Source organism: Lactuca saligna, chromosome 2 (assembly GCF_052625555.1).
Source record: "Lactuca saligna cultivar CGN05327 chromosome 2, ASM5262555v1, whole genome shotgun sequence".
Lineage (NCBI taxonomy): Eukaryota > Viridiplantae > Streptophyta > Magnoliopsida > Asterales > Asteraceae > Lactuca > Lactuca saligna.
In genome coordinates, this window is record NC_136418.1 from 164,859,863 (window position 1) to 164,882,009 (window position 22,147).

Here is a 22,147-nt window from a genome sequence, read left to right on the forward strand (position 1 = left end):
ACCGAAGCCCAAAGATCCCGAGAAGAAAAAAGTTTCTGAGCCAAAGCTCTGTCCGTGAGAAACCCGGTGTGTGAAGATATCCCGATTTCACCGAAGAGTTCTACTTGAAGAGTCGTAGTGTTGTCCGAGCATCGTCTAATCAAGTGAGTGTATAGTCACTTTCATCTTACACATAGATATGAAGTATTTTATAAAATACGTACTATGTGTATATATATTGTTGTTTATACATGTGAGTGTATAACTACTTTCTTCTAACACGTAAATATAAAGTATTAGCTATGAAATACGTGCTATGTGTTATATATTATTTGTCTATTTGAAATGGGAATGGAATTGATGTTTTATACAAGAGTTAAATGATTTAAACTGTGTAAGTATTTATATCTACAAAAATATTGGGTAGAACAAGGGTAGATGGGATAGTTGGCGACTATAGAGTTAGCGCCTACCGTTAGATAAACCTTGGTGACTATGGACTTAGTGTCTATTAAGTAAACCCTGGTGACTATAAAGTTAGCGCCTATTGTTAAGTAAACCTTGGTAACTATGGAGTTAGCGCTTATTGTATAAACCTTGGTGACTATGGAGTTAGCGCCTACTGTTAAGTGAACCTTGTGACTATGGAGTTAGCGCCTGATAGCTATGGATTTACTACTTGAGAGATAAATGTTGATAACTATGGACTTAGTACATGATAGATAAACTTTGGTAGCAATGGACTTCGTGCCGATTCCTTAGGTAAATCCTTAGGAACGAATGAATAAAGGATAGTTGATTCTTAGGTTCCTTAAGAAATAAAGAAGATAATGGGGATGGGTAATTGGGTTGATTGTTTGATAATTGAATATAATAAATGTATTATTGTGGGTTGAAAACCCTATATGCTTACCAGGCTCCCAAGCCTGACCCACTCAGTTTTCTTTACATTACAGGTAATAGCACAAGAGTATAAGTTGGTGAACTTGATGAGAGATTTTGGATTATAGATCAGTAGTTATAAATAACTGTTGTAAGGTCTATTTTATATTGTTTATGCTTATGGTCTGTATCGGAACATGACATCCCGAGGTTTTATTATTTAATGAAACTACATTCTCATTGAGAAACGTTTTGATAAATTTTATCATATTTTGTTTTGGGAACAAATTCCGCAACCGTTTTCTTTAAACAATCACTCTGATTTCTAAAACAAAGCATAAATAAATCGGTCTTTTCTGGCCGAGAAATTGGGGATGTCACAGAAACCATAACGAGCATAATCTCCAAACTCCTTCATCGAAGACCATCGCAAGCCATCATCCGCTCCCCTATCGACCATCACAATCACGATCTGGTGGCAAAGAATCGCCATCGACCACCATTACCAACTAACCACCATCTCGAAACCCCTACTGCCTTCAACCACCATGATAGAAAAGCCCCACCACCATTGTGATCTTTGTCTATGCACACTCCACTAAACAACCGACTATGTTCCTCAGAAGCTTCAAATCGCTTCATATTTGGTATGTTTATGTTTTATATCAACATTCCTTTCCTGTTTTTTGGTGTTGTAATGATATTTTGCGTTTGATTTATATTTCCTCTCTATCGACCCTTATCAAAGCTATGTCCTTGAAATAACATCTATGGAAAGCTACATGACATAGACATACCCTTTGATTTGCTCTTTTTTATCCTCGAGTTTGATAATCTAGAATTATTGTATTGGCATGTCGCTTAAAGAAGTCGATGTGAATGAAATATGGCCTAGGGAAACAAGCTGACATGGAAAAAAAAAAAAAGTATTGTCTGCATTGTATTGTCAAGACAACCAGACTACCAATTACCTTGATTCTTTAATTTTGTTTCAGACAAGCATCCAACTTCTATGATTTTGAATTTAAGGTAGGTTGCTTTCATTACTTTACTTCCTTTATTTGAGATTACGAATCATTTTGTTGTTTTCATGCATTGGATTATAATATGGAACCCATAAACTTTGACTGACTGTAGGACACAATGTCTAGGATGGTTGATGAAGAGCCTGTAATAGTTGTGTCTGACAACAAAATATTGGAGTGATAAAAGCTCAAAAACCAAACAAATTTGAGGGCCTTGAGCATATCAAATCATTAACCATCTTTTTATTTCTTTGATTACAGGATTTAATGTGCACACCTTGACTTCTAAAGAAACTAACATCCTCACGACCTCTTTTTTTCCACCCTTAAAGTTTGATTTTCCCATTTCGTAATTGTTTTAGATTTTTTACTCATTTTTGCTCTAACGGTTTGAGTTTTAACAAGTTTTATTCGTAATAGGTGTTTTAAATCTCTCACAGCTTTAGAGTTCTAACTGGTTCATTTCTTACTGATTTTGTTTATTTGTTGATGCTTCAGTTTTTGATCATTTGATTGTGGATATCGATTGCAACACACCTATAAATCTAAAAGCTTGCATTGCATCATCCACGTGAAGGTTATTCCTTAGCTATATCAAAATAGAGTTTAAGGATTTTCAATCTTATTTTCTATTGTATTAGTCTTAAAGGAAAGTAATAGTAATATTCTATTATTGCATATTACACATACCTCCCATGGAACAGCCGAAAAGTGAGGAAAATTATCCGGAGTTAAACTGACTTTGAAGACCAAGAGTTAACATGTAGGTCTCTTCCCTTGGATTTTTGTTTTCTTTTGATTTCTCTTTTATTTATAAATTTTGTGTTTCCAATTTATAAGATAAGTTATACATGTTTGTATGTGCCTGTCGATGTGTATGTGTGTTATGTATGATGTGTGTGCTCTATTTTGTTATGGAACAAGTTCTAGATCCTATATATGAAAGCACATTTGGGTGAAACCAAGATATTTGTTGCACACTTTTTACATTACACTCTCGTACAAACTTTTTTTTTTCAATAATACCTAAAATACCCTTTATGATGATGTTTTCAATTATTTAGAGGCATGTGATGAGGCTGCAATACTTGTTGTGTGGGGGTGACAAGACAAGGTAAAAAGGCATGATAGGAAATTGTTGGAAAATACAACAAAAAGAAAAGTTCTATCCTTACCTTGAAGAACTCAAAAACCCACGGTTCCTTGATCCTAACCGGATTCCTCATCTTTTCCTTTTTTTCGACTTTGACTCCAATGCAGGGGGTTAAGAACTCAAAAACTCATTCTTACATATTATATGTGTCAACTCATTCTCTCTTTCTTGAAAGTCTTTAAAACAACAGGTATGCTTATTTTTATTTGACACACTTATTCATGTTAGCTAATTAGGTATGAGATTTCTACATGCTTACAATGTATAAAAAAAAATGCATAAATTGTTATTGTTCTCATTTTCCTCAGGTCTCGGGTAATATATGTAAGTTCACTTTAAGGAACCCTGTTTACAAACTTGCATTTACACCATATATGTGTGTATTCTCTTATCCATATGTTTTTGTTTATTTTTTTTTCTTATATATATATATATATATATATATATATATATATATATATATATATATATATATATATATATATATATATATATATATATATATATATAATAATAGTTCTATTTTGTCATAATATTTATTGGATGAACTAAACTTACAACTTTGTATCATAAATATGAAAAAAGGTAAAAGTTTGTTGCAAAAATTCACCTTTAACCGTTAATATGTGATGTTATTCTTTTTAGGTTTTTGGAACATTGTTTATGATAGGCGTCGTTTTCATCCATGTTTGCTGGTTAAAATGAGGTATATTTGTTTCACATCTCAAATTGATTAGGTTTCTGATATTTAAATCCCGCTAGGATTTTGGTCAATTTGATTGAATGAGAGCCAACTAAATATTAATTAGGGCTTACTTCGATTGATCTGTTTATGAGTTTATGGTGTTGTCTATTGCCAATTACTTTAGTTTGGTCCTTTTTAGAGAAAAAAAAAAAAAAAGCAATAATAAACTTATATGAATTAACAACCGATTATTTTGGGAATTTTGAACATAAACATATGTAACAACCTTGACTAATTCCACTATTCTACTCGAAAAAACCTTGTAACATGTTGACTCTTTTCCAAATAACAATTTTCAAGGTAATTACAAACACTAACACTGATGTTGATTTGACATTTTTTACTGAGGAGGTTGCTTCTTGATAGAGGTCAAGAATGAATCTGAGGATGATCCAGTGAAGAGAACTGAGATTTGATTCCAAATCTGGGAACATTTGTTACATTGTGATTTAATCTGTTTATTTTAGGTTCCAGAATGGGACAAATTGGTAGCATACCTAGATCTACTAGAGATAGCAAATTCATGTTCGATAATTCTAATTTTATAAGTTTCAGTTATGATAAATTCATTTAAAATCTTTACTTAGTTATATATCCAACTAAATGTTGTTTGGAGATGGTTATTGGTACTTAATCTATAAGTTATATTTGTTGATCGTCTAAATTTTGTTATTATTGTATTTCCACCAATTATTTAACCGAATAAGCCGATAAAGAATATATTGTTTTTTAATTTTAGTATTCAACCAAATAATCTGATCAAATTTGCATCTTCTATAATGGTTGAATATTGTTTTGGGGATAATTGATGGAAGCTTTTCCCCTTGTTGCTGCAATTGACCATTTTGTCCCCGTATTCAAGAGGTACTTCGCATGATTAGTAAAGTTTGATGATTATATTACAAGATATTGAGAGGGAAAGAAAGAAAAATGAGAAAACTATATTATGAAAAACCTATCAAATTCATAGGAAAAGATATTTCAGGACAATGTGTGGTTTGAAAAGTGGAATAATGTATAGCGTGTGGTCTAAAACAGTAAACTTATAAAACTATGTAATTGTTAATCAAATGTTTTTTTAAAGAACAAATAAACAGATAATGGATCATAAGTAACAAAAAAAATTGGGTCAGTCCTTTTCATATCATAGTGTTAGTACTTTATTAAATCTATCAAATATAGTTTTGATAAACAAATCTATGCTTTCCTTTGATTTGTTTGACTGTATTGATTTGGATGTGAATGAATTTTTTTTGACTTTTTAGCACTACAAGAGTAACGAACAAGGAGTAACGACATTAACAAGTTTTTTATACTTGATTTTTACAGATTTTCTCTGTATGTTGGAGAGTATGTTGCCGATCAAGTTGTGCACACCCTTGATGTTGGAGAGCATGTTATTTTTGGACAGATCTGCCCTTGCCCTGCGTCAGTAATTTAGAGTTTTATATTCTCAAAGTATTATTTTTTCATTCAAAGAAATAGAGGATTAAAAGAAATGGAGATTTAATTTTTGAAATATGTTTCCTGCACAAAAATAAAACAAAGGATGATGCCTACAAAATACTCTTTGAAACATAAGTAAGTTTGAATATTAAAATAAAATGATGATCTGTTTTGGAAATTAAAGGCGTGATTTTTAGAAATAGAGGTTTCCTTCACGTAATTATAAGAAAGACGTTTCCTTCATATAATTAGGGTAAATGACCATACATTTTTATTTGATTTCTCAAATTGTAATCTAGTTTATATGTGACGAGATCTTCTCCTTCCTAAAATAAAAGCATGATCTTTTAGCAGATAAAAATTAAAATTTCTCCTTCCTAAAATAAATGTATGATTTTTTTTGTAGATAAAAATTAAGATGTCACACAACAATTATTAATTTATACATGATTCTATCTATCTATATCTATATAATATACCTTACAAAACATTTATCACTTTCAGAACACGTAGTACTTAATTTTAAATAGTACAAATTATAATGCATTTGGATACAAGTCCTCAACGCATAAATATTACTATCTCATATGATTACTCATAACCAAATGACTTCTAGCCAAGCGGTATCCGATGTTACCTTTCTTTCTTGAAGTTGAGGGTTCAAGTCCTGTTATGGACATAAGTAGATTAACGAGGAACGGATCATATATAAGGCTTACCATATTTACTATAATTAGTCGTGTGTATCAGTAAATTAATACACTAGTCAAATTATATATCAATATATTTATACATTATGGTGCGGGTTGAACCGTATTTTTATTACTATAAACCACAAACTACACCGCATATTGCGGTTTGCAAAAATTAGAAAACGTAAACCGCACCGCGAAAGTTTAAAACTGCATTATGTGGTGTGGTGTGGGCGAATTTTGCGGTTTAATACACACCCCTAAGTATAAGTGCCTAATATACAAAGATTAGATAAGATTACTGACTCTGATATGTTCTTGAGGCGCTGGCGTTAATGTTGATGTTGGTGTTGGCAGTCGGCGTGTAGAGTGTTTGACTAATTAGATCATAAGATGTAACATTACAATTGGATTTAATTATATTATATTTAAAACCTTCAAAATTAATGTGTTTGGAGATCCGAATTATGTTGATAAAACGTTAAATGAGTCGGATTCTGGTGCCTACATTTATAGTACATAGAAATATGTTATTGATAAACTGAAATATAAAAAGCAAAAATTAATAAGTGTAATGTTTATAGTATTTTTCGTAAAAGAAAGTTACATGTTCGACGTTAAAAAAAAAAATTCTAGTTCAGCAATGATTATATTATTAGCAGTGAACTTTGAGATTGCATAACTATCAACTTTGTTCTTCAAATTATCATGTGAAATTTAAATTTTGAATATCAATTTTTTATCCAAAAGTACATTCAAATCAAATGAATAAATTTCTATATTATACTCCTAAAGAAAAATGAACGGTTATAAAAGTAGTTAGACAAAAAGTAAAAATTTTGTTTTATGTAAATAAAGTTAACATCGATAACCTCATTAAACTTTTGAAGCAACTCTTGTATAGTTTTTTCAAAAAGTATCTTTGCATCACGATCAAATAACGTAAATGACACCAAACCGGTAAAGTGTTGTTCTCTAATGGTAATGTTAAAACTAAAACCATTGATATAAACAAATTCAGTAATATAAAATTAGAAAATTTAACCGGATATTATAATAATATGTATAAATAATTACTGAAAACCTTGGAACAACAAATATATCTTTGATCATGCAAGTTGAAGTGTAACAATAAAAAACTTCTTTATCTTACTTTTGGTCCTCATGCATTAAAATGATTTTGATTGTTTTCTCTTGACATTTAGTACAAGCCAAATAGTACCATTCCACATCATTGCACACATGTTTAATCGTAAAGACAACAATCAATGTTTTTTTTTTGAGAAATATTGATGTACGTTCAAATTATATAATAAAAAAAGTGAAATGAAATATGAGGATCAAGATAATCCAAAAACTATTTGACATAATGTATATTTCATAAATAAAAGTTAAGTATATAAACCTCATCGACTTATTAGAGATCAGCAATAACATGGAAATCAAAGTAATTAAGGAAATCATCATTTTTATAGTAAATGATGGCGGATGAAGCGTTGCTACAATTAGAAGATGTACTTTGTGCCATGTTTTTGTTTATGAAAAATACTAATCATTGTTCAACACACATGATTCAACCAAGTAATATGAATCAGGTAAAATAGGCAAAACAGGTACAATTAAAAATCATAAGGTCAAAGTGAATAAATCTTGTTTATCTTGGATATTAATTAACCAAAATAATAGGATTTAACTGCCTATTTGGTTGGGATATAAAAAAAATCATGATTAAAAAAAACAAAAAAAAAACAAAAAAACTCAACATTAGAAGGTGTTAATACGATGAATTTTCCCGTTTCATGTAAGTTTTCCGGAATGGTCCCTAATATAGTAAATCTATAGTAATGATCTCTGCTATAATATTTTTACAAAAATGGTCCTTATTCAAGTAGATTTACAAGAATGATCCTTGTTATAGTAAATATAGACTAAATTTATTATGTAATTGTGTTAATAAATGGTCAATATTCAAAGTAAATATAGGAAGTAAATGGATATTTCTAGACAAATTTTAAAATCGATATTCAGAGTAGGGGCAACATAGGCGAAACTCACTATTTCTAAAAGTACAATGTTATTTATTGCATGGTTTTGAAGTTTTTTTTTGTTTTCTCTGTAAAAGATGTAGAATTTCAGGGAAAAATCAGCCACACACAACAAAACAATGTACTTTCTTATGGAAAATGTTACAAGTCAAATTTTTATAAAGTATAATGCTATTAGATGTGGTATCATGTCACACATGACATAATCTGATGGTTACTAACCCATTTGTCTTTTAATTTCTTTCTTGAAAGAAAATTGCCATAATTTGAAAGAACAATGCCATAATGGAAATGTAAGTTTCATGTTAGTGTTGGTACTATTAACAATTCCATGCTAATGTTGTATACATAGAGCCATGGTTAATTTCTCATTAGTTTAACAATATTGATTCTTTTCAATATTCTTATAATAATAGTTTAAATCTAATGTAGGACACCATTACTGGATTTTTACTTGCTGGAATAGGGAACGTTCACATAAGGAGTAAGGAAAGTAAGATATTTAAAGAATGTTGATTAATTGTTTTTCATGAATTCTTAATAGGAATACAAAGTGATAATATGTAATAAGAACAAAGTAAATGCAAGAAAATAGAGAAAAAGAAGGGGATCAGAGTAAAGAAAGAACCTAGTAAAAATTGGAGAAGTAGACAGTTAAAGAAGACCACTAAAAATTATATGCCTCAATCTAAAATTGTGAGAATAGCAGCATTAATGCAATCATACACACACACACACACACACACACACACACACACACATATATATATATATATATATATATATATATATATATATATATATATATATATATATGCTTAGGTTATTTTGTTTTCACTAACTATTGTGTACTCGTAAGCGCAAATCTGGACCATCGGATGGAATAATCATAATTTATAATCTGAGGGTCTATGATATTACAATAGGGTAACATGCACCATATAATCACTCAAATTTCAACATTAGGGTATTTTGGTCAATGAACCTAGATTAAAAAAAGGAAATTTTCGGATTTTAAGAGATAATTAATTTAATTATTTTTAAAAATATAAATTTTTTAAATTAATTCTAATATAATCTTTAAAAATAACCGATTTTATTCCGTCAGAAGGACAAAGTCAACCATAAACTAGGAAATATATTTTCGATTTTATTCTTGTGGAATATGGTTTCATTCAAGATATTTTTTATATATTTAATATGCTTAAAGAATTATACAACATATTATCAAGAATAACATTAATTCGTAAAGAATAAGACTATAAACAATTATTATATTTATTCTGAAAAAAATATGACTAATAACGGTTTAAGAATTACATTATTTTTAAAGATTAAAATTAAGAATGGTTAAAAAATAAAAAACATTAAAATCTAACAAAAACATTAATCAATTATGAAAGAATATTATTCTTAAGAAACGTTTTATACGTTATGACATAATACATTTTGCTAGAATACATGTTGGTTCTCTATGTTTTCTTCATTTTCCACATCAATGGCAGAATACATTCTAGTATAATATTATCATTCTCTATGTTTTTTCCTTTTTCATATCAATGATATATTCTTCAAAACCTAAATCCACAAAGAAAACATAATCAAAATGATTTGACTAAACCAAAATAACATCATAAATTATTCATTACTATGTTTGTAATCAAAATACATATTTTATAAAATTTAACAAACATTCTTAAAGGTATTCTGGCAGAATGCGTTTATACAAATAAATTCTCATAGAATAACCACCATAAAGTCGAATAACATTATGTGAGAACGCTTTTATAACATGCATTACTTGTTAGTATTATCGGTTAAACAAATATACTTGTTTTTAACAAACATTCTAAAAAACATTCTAACATAATGCATTTATTGTTCGTCATGTTTTCTTTGTTTTCCATATCATAATACAAAAACTTTTTCATTCTATGAGAATATAAAAATATTATATAAAACATATGTTACTAGTAATTCTGATAGAATGTATACCACATAGTAGATTCTTAAATTCTTTTTCAAACATTTCAACAAACATTTGTTAGACATTATCGTATAACAAACGGAACCTATAAATTATTACTGTATCCATACCATAAAAAACATTTTTGCAAATCCACATAACGTCAATCAAAAACAATTATAATGTTTGTTTGAAACTATTGGTTTTAAATTGAGCGATTATTGATAACAAATTAACTATTATTGTTAATTCCATGTTATTGTAATTTATGATTTTTCATATTTATCTTACAAATCAGTTTAAAACAATAATTGTTTCTAATAATGAAGATAAAAGATTACTTTTATTTTTGTATGTCTTAGATTTGAGAAAGAATCAACGAAACCAAAAAAAATATTAATAATTTAATTGAATTTCATGATGATCGACAATTGAAAATAAAGAATATTTACCTTACATCAATCTAACTATCTAACTGTAGAAAAACAACCAAAGTTTGAAGATTCGACCAATCAATGCCGATTTAAGATATAATTTAATAGAATATAGGAGTTAGATTGGATATTCGGTTGCATCAGTGTTTGATTCCTGATATTGGACAGTCGGAAGAGTGCTAGCTTCGGCCCTCCTTTTTTTTCGGCAGTGAACGATTACGAAGATGATAGTTCCGTTTTTTGGGTGGAGGTGTTTAGATGAAGAAGTGGGGAAACAGATGTTGATATTATAGAATAAAGAGATTAGGTCAGCATATTTAATTTTTTCCTTAATTGTAGGATTTGATTAATGATCATATTAATTGAAAGTGCAAAAAACAAAAAATACCCTTTTGATTTAATTAATTATTTGCTAATTTTTTATTGGTGCATTTAGTAACACAATAGTTGCTAGAAACATTTGAGCCTAGCTCTCTCTCTCTCTATATCTCTCTCTTCATATATATATATATATATATATATATATATATATATATATATATATATATATATATATATATATATATGTGTGTGTGTGTGTGTGTGTGTGTGTGCGCGCGCGCTATTGAATAAGGAAACCATTATTTCAAAAAAAAGGATCCTAAGATATCATATAGGAGATTTTCGGATATTTAGCTGGAAAAAAGAAAGATATCAATTATATTGATTCAAAATTTCAAATTAATTGATAATTTTCTGATTTACAAGATGTTTACTATTATTTAAAAAAATAAATAAATAAAAACCTTAAATGGTTTAGAATAACTGGTTAATGGGTGATCTGAATATATCTAGAAATGATTAAAAATGTATGATTTAAATTGTAGAAGAAGAAGAAGAAGTTGACCTGGCTCATTTCACATTTTATAAGGTTTATCCTATCTGCATTAGGATCATTATAATAATACTCTATTTGAACCCCTGAAAATTCATCATTCATGACATAAGTCTAGGCTGATAATACTGCTTAACCATAAGTTCTGGCAAACTTTTGATGAATGTCTTCAAGAAAAGCAAAAGGAATCCTTCCTGCAAAAAATAATGTATTATCTACTTTGTTCATATTCTGCAAATCATCAACTGACTTGTTCAAGCAAAAAGCTAACAATCACATTGTTCAAAAATGTTACTATGATAAGTTTAGATTACCCATAATAATTTAATTCAACTTCCTTTACAATTCCATATATAAAAAAAATGAAGAAATGAATTTGATTTTCAAGTTTTAATCTATGTATTTTGCATGATAATAAATGTTAAAGTCGAAGTGCAATTCAGTTAACACAAAATCTTGAATTTTTAAAATCCCAACACTCGAAATTTTCTGAGATAAAAAATCTATAGAAGAAATTCAATTTAAACACACAATTAACAAATACTACATATGAGATTAGATTTAAAAAAGGAATAACATAAAATTTTGTTTTAAAATTAGGATGCTTTTATTAGAGGTAAATACATTCCATTTCAAAAAGGTAATTGGTTGGAAGATATCAAAAATTATTGGAATTAAATGCAGTGAAGGGTGATGTCAGCAAAATATATCTAAAAGTGGAAAAGATATGGGTGAAAGACAATCAAGACCCTGATTGTTTAAGATGATGTCATAAGGTTTCTGTTTTAATATATACTAGTGAAGAGGTCCGTGCGTTGCACGGGTCGGATTTTTTTGTTGATGTATGTTGGGTCATGAAAGGACGTTATAAATGGATGACACTGAAAGTATGATGCTTAAAAACGAAAAAAGTAGGAATAGACGTTGAAATCATTAGCAATTTATATTAGGTGCGAATAAATGAAAGTACAATACTATCATTGATGATACATTGCTGGTTTGGTAAGTTCACGAAGTCAACATACACTACAATAAAAAAAAAAAAAAACGAAAGCCTACTGGTATGCCTTTAAGGAATTTGTAAACAAAAACCACAAAGGGTGAGTAAAGTAGGCAGGAAGACAGTAGACAGCTCGTGATCCGGAATAAGGGAGGCCACATAGTTTCTTTTCCTGCATAAATGCTAATCAACACCTGTAGCATTAAAATATTGAGTTGAATCCAATAACATACAGCCTACTGTTATTATTAGTCTATTGACTTAACAATAAAAGTGTTTTATGCCTTAATTGAAACAGAAAACACCACGTAGTTTCACCCTTTTATCGATCTAGGCACCTTAACTATTTACTTTCCCGAAAGAAATGGTTCTTAAAGAGAATCCTAATCACATACAAATATAGGGGTCATTTTTCTTTGAAAGAAATTGGTTGGAGTGCAAGTGATGGTTAACTATCTAGCATACTTCCACCGATCACTAAAAGCGAAGGATATATAAATAAAAAATAAAATCATGGAGATGTAAAAAATTGGTTTAATGGAGGAAGGCTCTCTTATGGTCGGCCAACATCCAAGATGGTGAGCCTCTCTTTTTATGTATGTGCGTCCATCGCCCTTACCCTGGGCTTTTCAGGTTTCAGGTTTTTTTCAATGAAATAATGTTGTTTACCATCTCAAGATCTTCGTTCATCATCTTCCCATGGTAATTTATAATTCGTCATAGTTGTTATAATTCCACCCACCATACCATGTTCACCATCTGTATCATCAAGTGAAATCCTTTAAAATCAAATAAAATGAAAGTAAGATACTCTAATTAGTAAATTTTAATAGCTATGTACTTTAAAAAGAAGTGAAAATTGTAGATTTTCAAGCCAATGTTTAAATAAATCAATACTTGCTACATGTCAACATTAGGATAGAATTTTTAAATTACTTGAGAGGTTAAACATGTGAATCCGTGAAACTAATTAATGCAGAAAAAAGTAATCAGTTTAGTATAATATATACTTCCTTATAAGTTAACCAAATACATTTTCCAGCATGAAAAAAAATCAGAAGCCACTCAATGAGTTTCAGAGAAAAAATTCCATAAATCAAACAAATTAAAGTTCATATAAATGAAAAAAAGGCAAAAAGATAGAACTTAAACCATAAACTTTTGTGGTATTCAATTGTTAATCAACTTTATTTGCTTTAGGTTCCGCCTTTACTACTCAATCAACTTTAACTGCTAGCAAACATTTACACTGTTAAGAAAATTCGATTTTTTTTTAAATTAGTAAATTTCATTCAAGGATAAGAAATTAAAAACCATAAGAAAACACAAATGTTGTGTCAGAAATTAAGAAATTGTAAAAATTAGTCTCACATTTCTCAAATTTACTCAACTCCTCATTTCATGTTTGCCATGTCTTGAATCAGTAAACCTTAATATACAATTTATATATACTTACAAATATTGATTGAATTGTGTCGCAACTCTCCCTCCTCTGTTGGATGTTTTGAGTACATCAGTCTGAGAGTACCAGCCTGAGAGAATTAGACACAGACGGAACACATATAATTAAAAACACTACTTCTTTTATTCGTTTAATCTCATGTGGATGTAATTCTAGGTTAATAATTAAAAACACTAAACAAACATAAAAATATTATATATATATATATATATATATATATATATATATATATATATATATATATATATAAAGAAATGTTACCTAATTTTCAAAATTTGAAGGGACAGAATGGTGCGTAAGGTTGACCAAGACGAACACGGGCAACAAACATATTCTGAAATCATATATATGTTGATAAATATTCTCTACTGCAACAAAAATGAAGCAAGTTGTGAGAAAGTATGACCCTGCAAGAAAGGTGAGGTCAAACTTACTTTCACTACTTCTCTTGAATGATATCTTTTGCAAAAGATAATCGGCACGATCGTTAATTGTACCAAACCGATCACCGAACAAATGACAAGAATTAGAATCCATAAAACTTTACCCCAGTTTCAATCAAATATGGTTGATGACCTGATTGGAGAAAAAAATTAGGAATTACTTGTGTACATACCTTCAAAATCGAAGCCAAGCAGGAATTCACCTTCGATTTCTTCTTGTTTTTGATTGAAAGTCTTTGGGGAGAAGTGAAATCAATTTAGGGCTTTTGTTGGCCACCAGTAGGAACAACAGCAAAATCGAAATTTCAAGCACAGATGATCGTTTTGTGATTTAGAGGATTTAAAACAGACGTCAGTGCCATCTATAGGTGAGAAAACGTCGTTGGAAGCCACCGATCGGATGTAGAGAAAATGTGGAAGTAAGATAACTATGGAGGGTTGATTCGAATCAGATGAAGCAGATAGGCGGTTGAGTGGTGGGGGTTAAAAGATGAGAGTCATTGACAAAACGGTAAAAAGAAAATTGACTGCATGCACTATTCATAAGAACGTTGTGCTTTAATTATATATATAATTAAAGATACTTTATAACATAACTTATTAATAAGTTAGATTGAAATATTTAATTAATAGGTAAAATTATAGACAAAATTGCAAAAATGGTCCCTGTAGTATGCATTTCATGTTTGCCATGTCTTGAATCAGTAAACCTTAATATACAATTTATATATACTTACAAATATTGATTGAATTGTGTCACAACTCTCCCTCCTCTGTTGGATGTTTTGAGTACATGAGTCTGAGAGTACCAGCCTGAGAGAATTAGACACAGACGGAACACATATAATTAAAAACACTACTTCTTTTATTCGTTTAATCTCATGTGGATGTAATTCTAGGTTAATAATTAAAAACACTAAACAAACATAAAAATATTATATATACATACATACATACATATATATATATATATATATATATATATATATATATATATATATATATATATATATATATATATAAAGAAATGTTACCTAATTTTCAAAATTTGAAGGGACATAATGGTGCGTAAGGTTGACCAAGACGAACACGGGCAACAAACATATTCTGAAATCATATATATGTTGATAAATATTCTCTACTGCAACAAAATTGAAGCAAGTTGTGAGAAAGTATGACCCTGCAAGAAAGGTGAGGTCAAACTTACTTTCACTACTTCTCTTGAATGATATCTTTTGCAAAAGATAATCGGCACAATCGTCAATTGTACCAAACCGATCACCGAACAAATGACAAGAATTAGAATCCATAAAACTTTACCCCAGTTTCAATCAAATATGGCTGATGACCTGATTGGAGAAAAAAATTAGGAATTACTTGTGTACATACCTTCAAAATCGAAACCAAGCAGGAATTCACCTTCGATTTCTTCCTGTTTTTTATTGAAAGTCTTTGGGGAGAAGTGAAATCAATTTAGGGCTTTTGTTGGCCACCAGTAGAAACAACAGCAAAATAGAAATTTCAAGCATAGATGATCGTTTTGTGATTTAGAGGATTTAAAACAGACGTCAGTGCCATCTATAGGTGAGAAAACATCGTTGGAAGCCACCGATCGGAGGTAGAGAAGATGTGGAAGTAAGATAACTATGGAGGGTTGATTCGAATCAGAATCAGATGAAGCAGATAGGCGGTTGAGTGGTGGGGGTTAAAAGATGAGAGTCATTGACAAAACGGTAAAAAGAAAATTGACTGCATGCACTGTTCATAAGAACGTTGTGCTTTAATTATATATATAATTAAAGATACTTTATAACATAACTTATTAATAAGTTAGATTGAAATATTTAATTAATAGGTAAAATTATAGACAAAATTGCAAAAATGCTCCCTGTAGTATGCATTTTTTTGAGGTTTAGTCCAAACCTCGTCTTTTTTGGCTCCGTGGTCCTTTTGACCATGTTTATATGTGGTTTTAGTCCTTTTAAATTACTATAATACCCTTATGTATTTATTTTTTTTATTTTATTTCATTCTTTGTCTATTTAAAAAATAATTAAAAAAACCCATATATATATATATATATATATATATATATATATATATATATATATATCATGTTCTTCATAAAACAAAAGATCAAGCGGAAGACCAAATCGAGTTCATCTTCTTCAGTCGCTAATGTAGCAAAATGAAACCCCATAAAAATATGTCATCTTCATCCCAAATAGCAAATTGGAAGCTAGAAACTTATATATCTGAAATCTCTACTCATCCCTCTGATCTAATATCTCCATGAAAGAACCTTTGTTTGCCTCATCAAGAATTCAACACCAATTTCTTCTGGTCAAAAGCTCTAATACCAAAATCCCAAAAATTTTAACATCAGATCTGACATCAGATTCTTTATATGAATAATCCAGTCAAAACCCATGTAATTTAGCAACATTATTTCCATCCAAAAGTATGTTGGTTATGTTCAGATTGATTCGAGCTTAGAATCTTTACCTTGCTATCAAATTATTCTTCCGAAACTTCATATAACTTGACAACCACTATTGTAAGATTGATTCGAGCTCAATACACGTTGCATCTCTAAGGTGGAATCAAGCATACTTTTGGTTTGCACGATTCCATTAAGGGTTTCGGTGAGTTGCTCTATAATGGTTTCTAATTCCTTCTCTAGATCTCCTCATTTTGTGACTTATTCATTTAATTGAGCTTCAATATCATCCACATGTGTACTCAAAAATTGATTTATACAAAAAGTAATATCAAAAATAGAATCGAATAAGAAATCCATGAGAGTTAATTACACTTGAATTACAAAAAGGTAATCACCCATTCTATTTTTGAATACCTTTGAACACTTTCTTTGGCTTCACCTATTGTTATAACACCACCGACGATTTGGTTGAGCCAAAACACCACCACAATCGTTCATATAGATGATTGAGAATCGATTCATAGATAGGTTACTTGTGGGTTAAAGAACATAGGTAGGGTTAGTTGTGGATTCAAGAACATGTATGATTTGTCGATTTCTAGGGATAATGATTAATAAGGAAGAGTGTTGAATCTAAATTATCTTATGGGTTGGTTATGAATCATCTTTTTGGTTTTTTCTACACTTCCAGAACTTCTGAGAATATCATTTGAGATTGATTCAAAAGAGGCTTCATTCACGAGAGAGCGAGTGTCTATATATTGTGTTCCGAATGTCTTATTGACTCTAGTTTTGAGAATCAACCCCAACCCTAAATCTCAAAACTTCGATTGTGTGTATTCATAGAGAATCAGGTTGAGTCGAATGTTTTCATTTCCAGAGTTTAGTTTTTTTCAGAGAGAGAGAGAGAGAAAGGGTTTGGTCCTCTTCTTTTAAAAAAATATTAGATTTAAAAAATGAAAGAAAAATAGAAAATAAATACCCCAAGGGTATTAAAGTCATTTCAATTTACTTAGGGACCAAATCCACAACAAAATCAGCTCAAAATGACCACGAAACCAAAAAAAAGTTGGGATTTGAACTAAATCTCGAAAAAAATACATACCTCAGGGACCATTTTTGCAGTTTTATCTAAATTATAAGCTAAAAACCAACTTATAAATAAATTATTCTGCAAAAACCAAGTAGCCAAATTCACAATTTACTCTTCTAAAAATCTTATTTATTTATCTATTATTAATTTTTATGCAATGTGTTTTGAATCAACTCAATGGCTTTATACAGAAATGGAAGATTAAAAACACATTTTTGTGTAATTGTATAAACACATTACACATTTACAATATTCAACCATCTGATCTGCCTATCTTTGTTGGAAGTTCAGAAATTTGATGTTGTAGAAAAAGCCGACACAAAAGAGGATGACCCAACCAGCATGAACCAAAACAACGTATCCGAGAAAATCATATTCAAACCCCAAAAACTCTATAATAAATTCCTTCACTGTGATGGAATTTTGGTCTAGAACGATAACAAGCCTTTTTTTTTCACAAAACTGAGATGTGATCAAGCCGTATAGCGTCCATGCCACCGGTGAAGACCGGTAATACCACCTCCACCAAATCGGTATTTGCTGCAATAATGTCCAGGTAATTTTGTTAATTTTTTTTAATGTAAATCATTCTACTCATAAGTCACTCTAGTAGTGCTTTAGGTTGCCATACCTTTCTGGGGATCAAGAAACCGGACAACAAGTTCCAGAAATTAAGGAAGAACGACATGGTAATGGTTGCAATCTGATAATTCAGTGTGAGGGACACAAGCATCATGTTGTATAATGTGAAATAGACAAAGGACATGAACATGTAGAAGTAGAACCATCAGAACTTGTATATCGAACACTCGAGTGCAATCATGTAGTAAATCAAAAGATTGTATATAAGCGTCTGGATGTCTACATAAACCACCTCAATGACAACCTATAAATAAAATAATCATTGCCTTTAAGTTTTCTAAAAACAATAAAGTTGAGGTTGCGTTAAGTTATGTAAAAACAGTTTTTATTTTTTGTTTTTTGTTTTTCCTTTTCCGTTTTCGTTTTCATTTTTAGTGTTTAGTGGAAAATTTAGAAAATGTGTTTAATTAAAACTTATTCATTTTTCATTTCAGTTTTAGAAAATTAGAAAAACGTGTTTAGATATTTCACGTTCTTTAGTTTGAAACAATATTTGGTCTTTAGAGGATTGATATTTTCCATGTTGGCAGGTTCTCCTAGAAGGTAGATGGCAAGAACCTTCGTCAATTACTAATTTCAATTGTTGATCTTCTCATCACTGGTTATGTTCGTGCTCTTAATCTCTCAGTGAATTAGCTAGTATTTGTTTTTTTTTCTTTTAAATATTTTTAAGTTTTTTTTGTCATTTTATGGATTGATATATTTTATTGAGTGGCTAACCTAGTTTTCATCAGGTTCATGTATCGAGTGTTGGTGATTTTCAGTTGGGCAAGATTGAACTTCTCAAGGATCCATGTCATTGAATTTGAAAAAAGAAGGTGATTTTATGGATGCGGATGAGATAAATGACTCACAGGTATATTATTTTTTATGAATAATGTTAAATGAATATTCGATTGGTTTGTATACTTTTAAACTTTACATGGTATGTGTAAAATATACAACCGATTTTCTATTCTGATATGTTTTTTTAAATTCAATAAAACAACTATTTGAACAAGTAAGATCTTCTTTAGGGTTCTATTCTGGAATTTGTGATTTGGATTTGAGGTGTTTCTGTTTTATAACAAGTTTTGTGTATATTCATCTGATGAATTTCTATAGAGAAGTTCATGATCCAATTGACATGGATTAGAAACTATCTTTCTGAATTCTAATTCACTTTTGATTATATTTCAGGTTAAGTTTGTGAATCCATTAGTGCAATCGCCCATGGTTAATGATGTGACTTATGAAACAATGGTAAAGCTAGCAAAATGTTTTGCTCTAGTCACCGAGTCTGTTTAAGAGAGTAATGCATGTATTATCTGTGTCATGCAAATATGGTCCCCCTTCCAGTCGATTCTTTTAGTTTTGTTTTTCCGGTAAGAATTATTAATTATTCATATCACATGACCTTAATCAATATAAGATTTTGAGAAAACAATAATGTTTCTTGTGCATTTGTTCAATAGATAATGGAGAGAATACTTTCATTTCCTCAAAAGACATGGCTTCATGGTGATGTACTTCAAATATTTTCCTACATATGCATCTAATATTACCCCTCCCCTGACTTAAAATGCTTTCAGTTAAGTTCTTAATTATCTACACATTATTATTTCAAATTTCATGTTGATTTATCTAATTATCAAAACTATGAATTATATGTAATTCACATATTAATTACATGTGATTTACATGTAAATTGCATGTAATTCATATATGAATCAAATGTGATTCACATATGAATCATAAGTAATTCACATATGAATTACATGTGATTCACATATAAATTATATGTGATTCACATTTAAATCACAAGTGATACACATATGAATTACATGTGATTCACATATAAATTATATGTGATTCACATTTAAATCACAAGTGATACACATATGAATTACATGTGATTCAAATATAAGCTATAGATTCACAAGTGAATCACATATGAATTACATATGATTCATATGTAAATCACAAGTGAATCACATGTGATTCACATGTAATTTACATACAAATCACATGTATCTCACAAGTGAATCGCACATGAATTACATGTAATTCGCATCTAAATCACAAGTGAATCACATATGAGTACATTTGATTCACATATAAATCACATGTAATTCACATATGAATCAGATGAATCACATGTAAATCATATATGAATTACATGTGATTCACATTTAATCATATGTAATTCACATATAAATCATATTTAATTCACATATAAATCACATGTAATTCACATTTGAATCTTACATGATATATATACATTTTTGTCAATGTTCTAGCATTAATCATTTTTTTTTTTAATTTCCGTGTAGATTTGGAAGAATTTGTGGAATATATTGAAGAGGCGAAAGTGATAAATTTAAAAAAATATAGACATCCTGACACGAAAATATGGTATCACTTTAAATCTTTGTAGCATTTTTTATTTTTATTTTATTTTATTTTGTATTGAATAAACTACTTGTACTATTGTGTTTATATATTAGTTAATAAATATGGGTTTTTATGAAAAAAAATACGCATATATCTTCCTAAAACGTTCAATAATTTGGTTAAAGTAATTAAAGCTTTTTTTAATATTCCAGGTTTTCAAAAATTTAGTGGCTTTTAAAAATTTATTGGTTTTAAAAAAATTGCGGCTTTTAAAAAAACAAATTTTTTTCAGATTTTTTATAAAAAAAAAATCATGTTTTTATTAAAAAAAATTTAAAAATCTGCATTTTAAAAGAAAACGAGAATTATTATTTTTATAAAAAAAATCATAAATTTTGATTTATTATGTTAGCTTTTATACTATTTTATTAATATTTCCAGTAACACCAAAAATTAAACATTAAATGAGATTGGTAAGATGACGATTATGTCCTTAATGAGTTAATTTTGATCCAACGCTCCATCTTAGTTCTCGGGTTTTCGGGAAACTATAAGTTCTCAACGGATCTCAAACCTATTATATATATATATATATATATATATATATATATATATATATATATATATATATATATATATATTTATAAAAATTAAAATCGATTGAAAAATTTTCATTGAGTGATCATATGTTAGTATAATGATTAAAGAGGTTAACCGCAGTAAAGGGTGGTGGTTGCCGGAATTGAACGATGGTGAGGTCGGTGATGAATTGTGCTTGTGTAGGACTAACCATGAAAGAAATTGAAATCATAAGGACCATTCGTGTAATTTTTAATAATTGGTTAACAGATGATATGTTAAAAACTAACGAAAGTGACTTAATAGACAGGTAAGTTGGAAGTTTAATTACCTATTACACAAAATAATAATAATAATAATAATAATAATAATAATAATAATAATAATAATAATAATATTTAGTGATAAAAAATCAGATAAATAACCATACTTGATTAGGCTATAGTGAGATTTACTAATTATGAAAAAATAACAAATAAGACTAATAACTATTCTTTTATTAATATAGAAAGATTTATTTACGATGTGTTTTGAATCCACTCAATGGTTTTATTAGGGTTGAGTATGGGTTGGTTTGGATCAGTTTTATCCCAAAACCAAACCCATACCGATGAACATCGGTTTCTAAAAATTTGAACCCTAAACCCATGGGTTCAATTTTATTGTTTATTGATTTCTAAATCGGGTTGTCGTGTTCAATTTCGGTTCATGAGCCAAACCAAAGCTGAAATTGTTTTTCTATCATCTCATATCCTCACTTATATAGAAGTGAAGATGGCTGCTATTTTGATACCACAAGCGAGGTGAGACAAAACTAATAGCTTAATAAAACTGAAAAGGATATATGTTATGCTTATGTACGCGTGCAAAT

At 29.3% G+C, this 22,147-nt stretch overlaps 1 long non-coding RNA gene and 1 pseudogene across 2 annotated transcripts; one reads left to right on the forward strand and one right to left on the reverse strand.

Moving 5' to 3' along the window:
• Positions 1–2,990: 2,990 nt before the first annotated feature.
• On the forward strand, positions 2,991–5,310 carry LOC145029297 (uncharacterized). Of its 2 annotated transcripts, none has more exons than XR_013676460.1 (3): positions 2,991–3,229; positions 3,685–3,745; positions 5,114–5,310. It is a non-coding gene; the product is annotated as an uncharacterized LOC145029297 (long non-coding RNA). The 2 variants fall into 2 exon arrangements; XR_013676459.1 differs by lacking the exon at positions 5,114–5,310 and adding an exon at positions 4,136–4,311.
• Positions 5,311–17,952: 12,642 nt separating this feature from the next.
• Positions 17,953–18,418, reverse strand: LOC145030340 (ABC transporter G family member 34 pseudogene; annotated as a pseudogene).
• Positions 18,419–22,147: the final 3,729 nt, after the last annotated feature.